Below are 11,294 nucleotides of genomic sequence, written 5' to 3' on the forward strand. Positions count from 1 at the left end.
AAGGCTTATCTGCAATCCACTCCACAATGTAAGTATATTCCCCGCGCAGCCTCGTAATATTGCACACGACATTGTCGAAATCTCAATGATATAATTGCTGTGCTATTTTATTTTATTATTTTAATATCTCATGCACTATCTTAATATGATTATGTTGTTTATTTTGTTGCTTTTGTATTGTTTAAATAATCTCAAGAAGTGACAGTTCCCTGAAATATAAACAATATTACATAATTGCAATCTTTTTGTTTCGATGCGCTATAAATCATTGCGTCCAAAGTTCGCTATTATCTCTTGCCTACCCCAATTCGATAATTTTTGGTTGGTGCACATGTAGGTATAGCAATCGGTATTAGTATTGTGTTAATTGCTTGTTTCAAAGAAATAACTTTTTCTAGCAAATGAATGTAAAATTTCAAATTTCGCGCCTCAATCCTGAAAATTGTCCTTAACAAAATGGCGCCTACAGTTATCAACGGCCTTTTGTTTATACTTTAAAGATAAAACCTTGTGAACGTTGCGTTTTTGTATAATTATTGTTACATATAATAGCATTTAATATTATAAAATAATAACGTAAATATAGTAGCAATTTTAAAGAAGAATTAGCAAGAATAGTTTGGCGCAACGTCTCGGGTTTTTATTCTGCCTGCTTTGGCGGCGTATTCATTGCGTTGCGATTGCATCATTCTTCTCGGAGCCGGAGTGAGGTTGAAGTCGCGTGTTTGCATTAGTTTTTTGAAGTGCTGTTGGAGTTGGGGCTGCGTGATCGTCACTGGCGTCCTCCAGAGTGCCCACCGATCAGAAAGTCGTACGAACCGCAAGCTTTGAACGTCTGTTTATAGCACCATCGAAAGCGGCGGCACAGAAGGCGCGATGTGAGCTCCGGTGGGAACAGCAGCCCTTTGTCTCGTAACGGTAAGTAAACTTTTGTTAGCGTAGCCAGCATGCTTATGTGTATTGATTATAAACACTATGTTGAGAGATGTTAAGAGCAGAGCACGCCGCGAGGTTGCCGAATTGTTTGAAGCGCTTGGCCAGCCTGTCGAAGCAGGCGACAGCCTTGCACACCGGCAGCTCAGTAAGCGTTCGCGACGGGCTAGCAGTAGCGTGCCCAAAAGTGAACCGCAAGTGAGCTACTCCTAAAGCGAGTATCCTAGCTTCAATGCAGTAAGCGCAACGCCTGTTAGCAGTAGCGCGGCTACAGGCCATTGTTCAGAACTGGTATTTTGTAGCGATGCCTTTCTGATGCTAATGCCACTTCGCGCTTTTCGCTCTTGATCAGTGGTCAGAGCGACGGTCCGCTCACGTTATCAACGGTATCAGCCGTCGTGAGTGGTGGATGATAAGACCAGTAAATAAAGCATAAGGCATCGCTACAAAATACCGGCCCAGATTGGACAGTAAGCAGTTCAGATTGTTCAGATAGTAATGCGGAGGTTTTCGGTGACTCGTGTCTATCCGAAGCCGGTGAGGATTCAGAAGAACGATTTTCCGATGTATTTAACGCTGACGTGCAGGAAACCGCAGAACGGGCAGGAAGCCAAAGCACTAGCATCTAAAATTTCGCAGCTTCGCTTACAAAGTGGGCTCTACAATGTAACATTACCCACAAATCCCTAGAGCACAGGGGTGTTTCCGGAATCTTCCAAAAGATGCTAAATTATTTCTGAAGACCCCGCGTGGGGCTGTCGAGGTATGTGTATGTGTAGCCTTAAACTAGCTTAAATTTCATTGATAAATTTAAAGGAAATTAGAGCACGCTTCCACTTCAAATTTACCTGCTACGTGTTTTGCATCTGCTGTTTGATAATGACAAGAGAATATGTAGGTGGAACGTGGTTGGAGTGGAAGCATGCGTATTTTGCACATTGTATACATCAGAGCATTTGGAGCACCGCCAAAATTTTTTGTGATCTTTTTGTTGGCTGAGTTGTTGAGGTGATAAAATAGTTTTGCTGTGAGGAAGTTCGAGATGTAGTAATTTGCTTACTGTGTCAATAAATAAATATGTTTGATTTGGAATTCTTTTTTTTCATATAATGAAAAAATCTTTATTTAACATAGGTGCCGTCCAGACTGACCATGAGACCAGCGAGTTTGCTGTAGAAACAGCCATTTGGGAGTGGCTGCGTCACGCTTCTGCCAGGCACAGAACTGCCATTGCCAAGGTAATGTGTCTTCATATGTTTCGCAATGGTTTAAACATATTTAAAATTTGAAACCAGCTATGAAAACGCACTCCTAGGATACGAAAGCAGATTGGAAAAAAACGAGCCTTTCTGCATGTTCACTGCAGCAGCAGTGGTGTATTTTTTTCTAACTGAGCAACATAGCATGAGTGAGGCTCACACTCGAGCTCTCCTGTATTGAAGAGGAAGCAACTGTCATACAATTAGGTAGGCAGGTATGTAGTAAACTTCATTGATACAATTGGGTAACAGTAATTTTTTCTAGTTATAACAAAATAACTGTGTGAGCTTCTTAGCAAAACGTACACTTATTATCATTTACGCTAGGCACTGTCGAGTGTAGCCGTGCATTTGAAGCACCTATTTACTATATTCTTTCACCGTAAACTTGAAGCGTAGGGAAAAATTTAAAGGGGGCTAAGTATCGTGCACTAAGCTGGGGAATGGACTAGTTTAGTGTAATGACATAGAAAGATCGCTTCACTATATATTCCAAGGTACGTTATATTTCAGTTTGGCAAGATGACTATAGAAGATTACGTGAAGTGATAAGTTGAAATATTAGCAAGCTGTACGGTGTGGATTCAGTTAGAGCAACAATGATGCTAATAATCATTAGGATAAATATTTGTCTAGCAGTGAACTGAGAGGTACGAGATTTCTGGCTTTGTATTTTCTGCTTTAGATGGAGGTTGTGGACATTTAAAACCTAAAAAAAGAACTCGTAAGCATCGTGGTGTCCTAAATAATATACTGCATAGGTTTTGTGTCAACCAGCCTCCCAAAAACCAAGACTGGTTCTAGATAACCTGTATAGTGCATTATTCAGGGTGGTCTGTGGTCCAAGTCACCAAGTGCTCCAGTACTGTGTTAGGTGCTCCGCCGCTGGGCCGAGTGCTCTCCGTTTCTGCAGTATACCAAGTGCCCCTTTGCGTCTCCATTTTACCAAGTGCTCCAATATTGTCAAATGCTTGACCACGTCTGCAGTGTGCCATATTAATTTTCAAAGTGTCCTACGAAATGCATGGGCATTCTAGTTAATTTTGCTTCAATGCATAAAACAGCATTTTCCTTTAAAAGTTCACTGGAACGCCCATGCATTTCGTAGGACACTTTGAAAATTAATATCTCAAGACTGGTTCAGTCCTGAGAATTCGTTCCAAGTGCATACGCCTTGCGAACTCAGCGGCTGTAATTCGTAGATTGAAAGATGTGCTGTAAAACAAATAAAAGGTTTATTAGAATAATTATGTTAACTATTCAATTAGGCGTATTTCTTGCGAAAGTAATGGCCACCTCATCGAGTAGGTTAGATCAAGGATTATAATTGTGCTATGTGCCACAGGCAATTTTAAAAAAGTTTGTGCAGCTAAATTGAAACACTCGGTATATGTAAGTACTGATACGATACCACTGACTTGATACCGGATTTTGAACAAAAAAAAAGTACTCTGGCAAGCCACAGACCACCCTGAATAATGCAGTATATATGTTTTCTAGAACCAGTTTTGGTTTTTGGGAGGCTGGTTGATACAAAAACTATGCAGTATATTATTTAGAACACTATGATACTTACGAGTTCTTCTTTTAGGGTTATGTCTGCAACCTCCATTTAAAGCAAAAAATATAAAGCCAGAAATCTCGTACCTGTAAGTTCACTGCTAGACAAATATTTATCCTAATGATCTTTAGCATCATTGTTGCTCTAAATGAATCCACACCGTACACCTTACTAATATTTAAACTTACCACTTCACATAATCTTCAGCAGTCATCTTGGCAAACTGAAATAAACGTACCTTGGCATATACACCGAAGCGATCTTTCTGTGCCATCACACTAAACTCCTCTATTCCACAGCTTACTGCACGATCCTTAGCCCCCTTTAATTTTTTCCCTACGCTTCAAGTTTACGTGCAAAGAATATAGTAGAAAATTTATTGAGTGCAAATCTTAGCCTAAAGTATCGATATTTTTAACACATACGTAATATCTAAAAATGGTATATGATTTTTTTCTCACCAAAGCCTGTGTTAAAAGTTATTAGCTCTCGGCATTTTATGTTAAACTCTTTGACCTTGCGTGACCATGCTTTCTGCAGGACTGTGCCACTGAACAGCCCGGATATGTGAGACATGGTTCCCTCAGCCTGTTGTACCTTTACCTATCACCCGCGGCATCTAGCTGCCAGTTCGACCTTGCTTTCTTCAGCGCTGTGCCACTGAATAGCCCGGACACGTCTGACATGGTCTCCTAGGCCTGCTGTACTTTCACCCATCACCCGTGGCGTCTAGATCCAGTGTGCCGAGTTGTCCAAAACTGCCAAGTGCTTTATGATGTCACCAATGTGCCAAATGCTCTAGTACTGTTATGTGCTCCGCCACTCTGCCATGCGCTCTCCACTTCTCCAGTATATAAAGTGTCCCATGGCGTCTCCATTTGCGAAGTGCATTACCAAGTCTCCAAGTGCTCCAGTACTGTGTTATGTGCTCCGCTGCTGTGCCGAGTGCTCTTCGTTTATGCAGTATACCAAGTGCCCATTGCATCTCCGCATTTTACCAAGTGCTCCAATATTGTCAACTGCTTGACCACGTCTGGAATGTGCCATGTGCTCCACTGCTGTGCCAAGTGTATACTTCGTAAATCATATACATGTCTTAAGTTCAACCAATACCTCTATTGCATAACTTATCCATACAGTGGGTCTTCACATAGACTTCTAAGTCAGTATGTACACATATTGTAGAGTTGTGTTACTGTTTCTGTAGAGTAGATGTGGGTCAACATGTTTTTTTTTCTTCATAGAAGGCTACAGCGTGGAACCAACAAAGACAAGGAACACAGACACAGTGCTGACTTTCAACAAGAATCAGCTTTCTGAAAGTCAGTGCTGTGTCTGTTCTTTGTGTGCCTCTCCTGTCTTCGTCGGTTTCGTGCCATGGCCTTCTACGATGTTCAACCAACAAGCCCAAGTGGTTACTCTGCTCAAATGTTTTTTCTACCACTCTTGGCACCTTTGTGCTGTTTCCTATATCAAGTGCCCAGCTTGCTGCTGCCATTGATGTCATCATTGCCAAAACAGCTTTCATAAATAACAACATAAATTTGGACAGCACAATATTATTTTTAAATTTTCATTTCATTCTAATATATAAAGAAGATTGTACTTATTTGTTTATTTCTACTCACATTCTGCAGATATCACAAGGACCATGCATTGCGTTTAATGTTTTACTCCCAGAAGATGTGTGCATCACTCCTGGAAGTTTGTAGTTTGTGTATTTCTAGTCAGGTTTTGTGGATTTTGCTTCGACCAACTTTCTTGTCACATTTCGCAGATTTTACTTGCACATCTAGTGATTTTATTGTTTTACTTGCACATGAATTGTCTGCATTTTGACAAGGTCACAAATATATCTGAGAAAATATTGAGCTTTATGCTGCCAGATGTAAGAGTTGCGTGTTCAAAGGAACTCTTGTTAAAGTTCATGCTATTCATCGCTTCGACATTTCAGGTCTTTCTGTTCATCTTAGTATTTTTTTATGCAATATTGTCTTAGCTGCGTTTTGTGTATGGTATAACAAGGATTCCGCAGCGAGAACTTGTGGTATACTTTGCAAGGGCATGATTTAGGGATTTATTGCTCTGGTTTAGTTCTATATTTTCTAAGCAACAATATCCTAAGATTCTGTATGATATAGGTCTCATTTTTGCTGTTCAACATAGCTTTCATTTTGTTAAACATATCCTGAATAAAAGCTTGAGATACTCTTTGAGGATATACACGTGAGTTTATTTTAGTTGTATTTTTCTATGAAAGATTACTTTATGATGTGTAATGTTTGTTCTAAAATAAAGTTTTGCTGTGGAACCAATGTTTGAAGGCTGGTATCATTTTTCTATCAGGTGAAAAAGACTACACGATTGCCACACATGCTGGGGAATGTATAAAATTACATCTTGGGCGCGTATTTATAACGTATTTCGGCTCAAAACTAATATCCAAACAATGTAACAAATGTCCAGCAATTACATCCATATAACATCTTTTCGACGTAAAAAAAGAGGACTTTTGACAGTACCACCTACGTAGATTTTACGTAAACTAGATCTATTTGAACCTCTAATAGAGGTATTGAATGTCCAACTGAAATATCTAATGGACATCCAGGCAATGTTTATGGTTTATAGGGCGAGTGCCGGTGAGTGTGACGTAAGTATCAACACGAGTGCCAGTGAGCGTAAGGGGACGTAAGTATGAACGTGAGGTGGTGCCGACGGATGGTCGGTGGTCAGACTCGGCAAGGAAGACATTCGTTCGTTCACTCGCTCGTTCGTTCGTTCGGACTCTTCGCTTAAATTGACAATCATCGCCGTTGGTTTCTGCTCAATTCAAAAGCGAATAGCTTTCTTCGCCTCTTCCGCCCCTTTTCGTGGTTGGCATGTGTCGGCGGTCTGTGGTCGTACTTGCGATATACAAGCGTCGAGAAGAAGGGCGCGTGCTCACGCGCCACCGAGTTGCGGGAGAGAGGTGAAGAGGGAGGGAAGGATGGGAATGGCAGGGGGAGGGTCTGTCGCTTGCTCGTTCGGTCGATCGGTAGGTCGTTCGGGCTGTTCGCTTACTTTGACAACCATCGTCGATGGTTTCTGTACAATTTCCTTAAAGCGAACAGCTTTGTTTGCTGCTTTCACCCGTTTTCGCGGTTGGTCGATGGTTGGTGGTCGGTGGTCGGACTCCGCAAAGAAAACGTTCATTCTTTCGTTCGTTCAGATTATTCGCTTACATTTACAATCATCGTCAATGGTTCCTGCACAATTTTTTCAAGCAAAGGTGAACCTATATTATTGTTGTTTTTTGTTGCACAATCCATCACGCCATAACAAACGTGGTGCATTTCCAAAGAAAAGCCAATGTCGTGACCCGACATTGGCTTTTGGCAAACAACGTGACCAACTTTCGCAAGTACATACTATGCTGACCCAACGCATATGTTGGAATCTACGTGAAGCGAAACTTTCGTGAAGCGGTTAATGAAAGGTATATAAATCTAAATGAAATGCGGACAATTGTGTTTAACTTCACTCAATGCACATGTAGCCTCAGGCAATGTTTATGTTTACACACTACAGCGGTCGCAAAATTAATACCATGCATTATGTTTATACACTACACCGTTCACAAAGTATGTAAAAAGGCAAACAGCAGTTCATGCGAATGCAAACTGCGAGACGTCGACGTAGTAATGGCACACGGACAGAGGCGATGGTTGGTATTTGCCGAGGGAATAACGGTGAGGAACGGCGTATGCAGAGAAGTACGACGCGAAAGACAGTGGTGTACAGATGCCAACAACGGGGAGAAGTGAGGCTTTGGAGTCTGGGTTCCAAGGCAGTCCCCCCCCCTTCCAACATTTCCAGGGAGGGTAAGGCAGAGCCCACCCCCTCCCTGGTAATGCCGAAACTGCCCCCACCTTCGATTTGTCATTGCCAAGCTTTTGTCGCCCACATTTGAGATTTCTTTTCAGCTGTTTCGAACTTTTCACTAGTTAATTTTTCAATTCGCTAAAAGCACGATGGCGCGGAAGTCCTTGGCTTTTTATGAATTCATAATTTACACTAACTTCCGCGAACCCAAGGGGGAAGGACGCATTAGCTTGAGTGGCGCCGGCCGGCTCATGTGTATTTTTTAGTTTAAATATTCTTTCATGTCCCCTCTATACCCGTCGCGGTGGCACAGTGGCTATGGCGTTGCGCTGCAGAGCACGGGGTCGCGGATTCGATTCCGACTGCGGCGGCCCCAATCCGGCGAGGGCGAAATGCAAAAACGCTCGTGCACCGTTCATTGGGTGCACGTTAAAGTACCCCCGGTGGTCAAAATTAATCCGGAGCCCCCCGCTATACGGCGTTCCTCATGAATCACTACGAAGTTTCGGTACGTTAAACACGCAGTTTATATTTTACTTGTGAAAGGACAAAGTTCATTGTAGCTTTAAGAAAGGCGAATGTAGGAAACCACCCCTTATTTCGAATGGTGTAGATAGCTTCTACCTAGAAAATAAATATCTCGCTAAATGTTAGTTTCATTTGCTAGAAGACAACTGCACAGTGTACTTCCATGCGGTCACGTGCGTGCGCGCTCTTTCGCACGCGATGTATCTGCTCTTCCTTGAAATCGATCGGGAGACACTGTATTATATGCATTGCATATATTTGTGATATAGATGTTGTCAGAGCGTTCAGTGTACACCGCGTGCTCTACGAATAGGCGCTGCGAACATTCCGCGGTATTGCAATGCGAATTAATGTCCGCTGCACATACAGTCCCAGCGGAAAAAGATTAGCACAAGTGACTGGTGACCGGAGCGGCACATTCCATTTTCCAAAGCAGGGGTGGCAGTCAAAAATCGTGTCGTGATACTGCCGCTCCGGCCACCAGTCACTTGCGCTAACCTTTCTCCCGCTGGGAGTGTACAATACAGAACAAATTTAACGTCCGATGAACATCCGAATGTCTGAGAGCGATGTTTTCAGGGCATCCAGTCGGACGGATTTTTCATTTGCACGGGATGGTCCCATAGACATCCGTAATATGTCATTCGGATTTGCAGGGATGTCCATTGGACGCCGTAATGTCCCGGGTTGGATGTCCCACGAACGTTCCTCAGATATCCTTGACCCATTAGGAAATTAAGTGGATTCTGCTCACATGTTCTCGCATGTAGCTACGTGTCGTGACTCGCGCGCCATTTGTCTGAAAGAGCTGTTGGTGTTGGCGCAAAAGAAGTACGCGTAATGTTAGGTCATTTGAGTGATGCGCCGGGTGCCCGAAGTTTCATCCCGCCATCGGACACAGAACTCTTACTGTGTGAAAGGCTGCACCAGACCGCGCTGACCTGACCGCTGCGAACATTCCATGACGATGATGATGATGATTTCAAAGCGAAGCTGTATATGGCTATGTTCTGGAGGACCGCGTCCGCGGACAAAACGACGCGTAGAACAACAATTTTCGGCGGCGGGTATATATCGGTTTATGTACAAAGTACCTTAGCACTCGCGTCAAAACGGATGTTAGCTTAAAGAATATGAGGTAACCTTAAAGTACTTCACAACAACATCATCAAAAATAAGATTGTCCAAATTGGTTAATAGATATGCAGACTATACTTAAAAATTACCTTGAGTAAGTACTGAGGCTTTTCAAGGTATCTCGCCTCAGTTACACACTTCGCTAAGTGGAAGGGAAGCCGCTATAGCCGAGCGCGTGTCGACCCTGACACACGGGCAAAAGTAAAGTCTTTTGCAGGAAACCCCTTTTGTTACTCCGAAGGACCCTGTGCAGAAAGGTGTTGCGCCGATGACACACGGCATCGCACTAACTTCTTTTGGTGGCTCCTCAGATGAACGCGAAAAAGGAAAAAAAAAAAACGTTGTTTGTTAAAGCAGCAAGAGAGAAAACATTTACAAAAAGCTGCGCATGTAGATTACATTTAGTGATTGTAGAACCTAAAAACATTTCTTCCCATTATTGATGATAATGCGCATATTCGGAATTCAACATGGTGGAGCTTGCGACGTGGTGCGAGCGTTTGAGAGTATAGCTAGAGTAAATCTTCACGGTTCGACAAATCGCATTACCCACTAAAAATTTAAACATTTTCCAAGGTAAAAAAAAAATACTTACGGGGCACCGTAGTTATGCAACACGTTTTCGTATATTGATCAGTTGTGCACGCTGTATGCGAGAGTACACCTTTCCGCTCGAAAAGTAGATGCCCTACCTTCTTTCCCGCAAAGGAACTTTGCCGGGAGGGAGATACGCCTTTGTCGCGTGTCACTGCGCTTGAACGCCTTCCCGGTAGATGTCCACTTACCTAAAGGACTTTGAGTGCCCGTGTGTCAAGGGTATAAGGCTAGGTTCTGACCAAAAGTACGAGCGTCGACACGTTGTTGAGAAAAAAGTCGCGTCGACAAAATTGAAGCCACAGTAGCCTGCTGCGCGCCGGCGGTGCTCCGTGGCTCCGGAGTGGATGGCGGAGTAATAAAACGTCATTGTGTACCCACCAATGTCTGTGCCTCGTTTCCTTGTGACGTCGACATCGCTCTAGCGTAGTTATCAGCAGTTGTGCTTTGGTCTTGCTGTGGCCAGGTCGCGCGTAGTCCGTACTGAAGTAGAACGCGCATGTCCAGAGCGCCGGCGTGAGCAACAGCGTGAATGGACGCGAAAGTGACGGGAAGCCGCTATAGCCGAACGCGCGTCGTCCGAAGGATCCGTAACGTCGGATAGCCGCTCTGTGACCGACGAAGAACAACAGCGTGCCCATGAGGATCGCCTTCACGAACAGAAGCGGGAGTGGGCGCGAAAGCATCGGTAACCAATTGCAGTACATCACAGTGACCCCAAAGCAATGGTTACCATAATGGAAAAGTAAAGAGAAAATAGCCGATATTCTATAGTTGACATTACGTGGAAAAAGTGGAGCTGGGCAGGCCATGTAATGCGTAGGACGGATAACCGGTGGACCATTAGAGTTACAGAATGGATACCAAGAGAAAGGAAGCGCAGTCGAGGACGGCAGAAAACTAGGTGGAGGGATGAAGTTAGGAAATTCGCAGGCGCAAGTTGGAATCAGCTAGCGCAAGACAGGGGTAATTGGAGATCGCCTTCGTCCTGCAGTGGACATAAATATAGGCTGATGATGATGATGAAAGAGAAAATAAATGACAATAACAACAACGAAGTTATGTGTGTCTTTATTCAATCAATATACCAAATAACCCTATATAACTCAATATAGTAATCAACAAGTACCGCTTCGCTGGTCTTCCATCTTCACATAGTGGAAGGGCTCTGAATTTTAGTGTAATCCCCTTTGAAACGAGGCGGTGACAAATAGTCACCTATAATATAGCATGCTTGAATGCATCCGTTATGCTTTACCTGTTTTTCATTCTAGCATTTTCTGTACATCTCCTCAATCTTTTTTCTCTCTCTCTCAAAGCTTCTCTACCTCGTGCCTGCTACCTGTGCCTGTAACGGATCCCGACGTATCAATCCCTTACCTGCTTTTTTTTCCCCAATACACTAAACGTCTCTTGCT

The sequence above is a fragment of the Dermacentor silvarum genome, chromosome 1, assembly GCF_013339745.2.
Source record: "Dermacentor silvarum isolate Dsil-2018 chromosome 1, BIME_Dsil_1.4, whole genome shotgun sequence".
Taxonomy (NCBI): Eukaryota; Metazoa; Arthropoda; class Arachnida; order Ixodida; family Ixodidae; genus Dermacentor; species Dermacentor silvarum.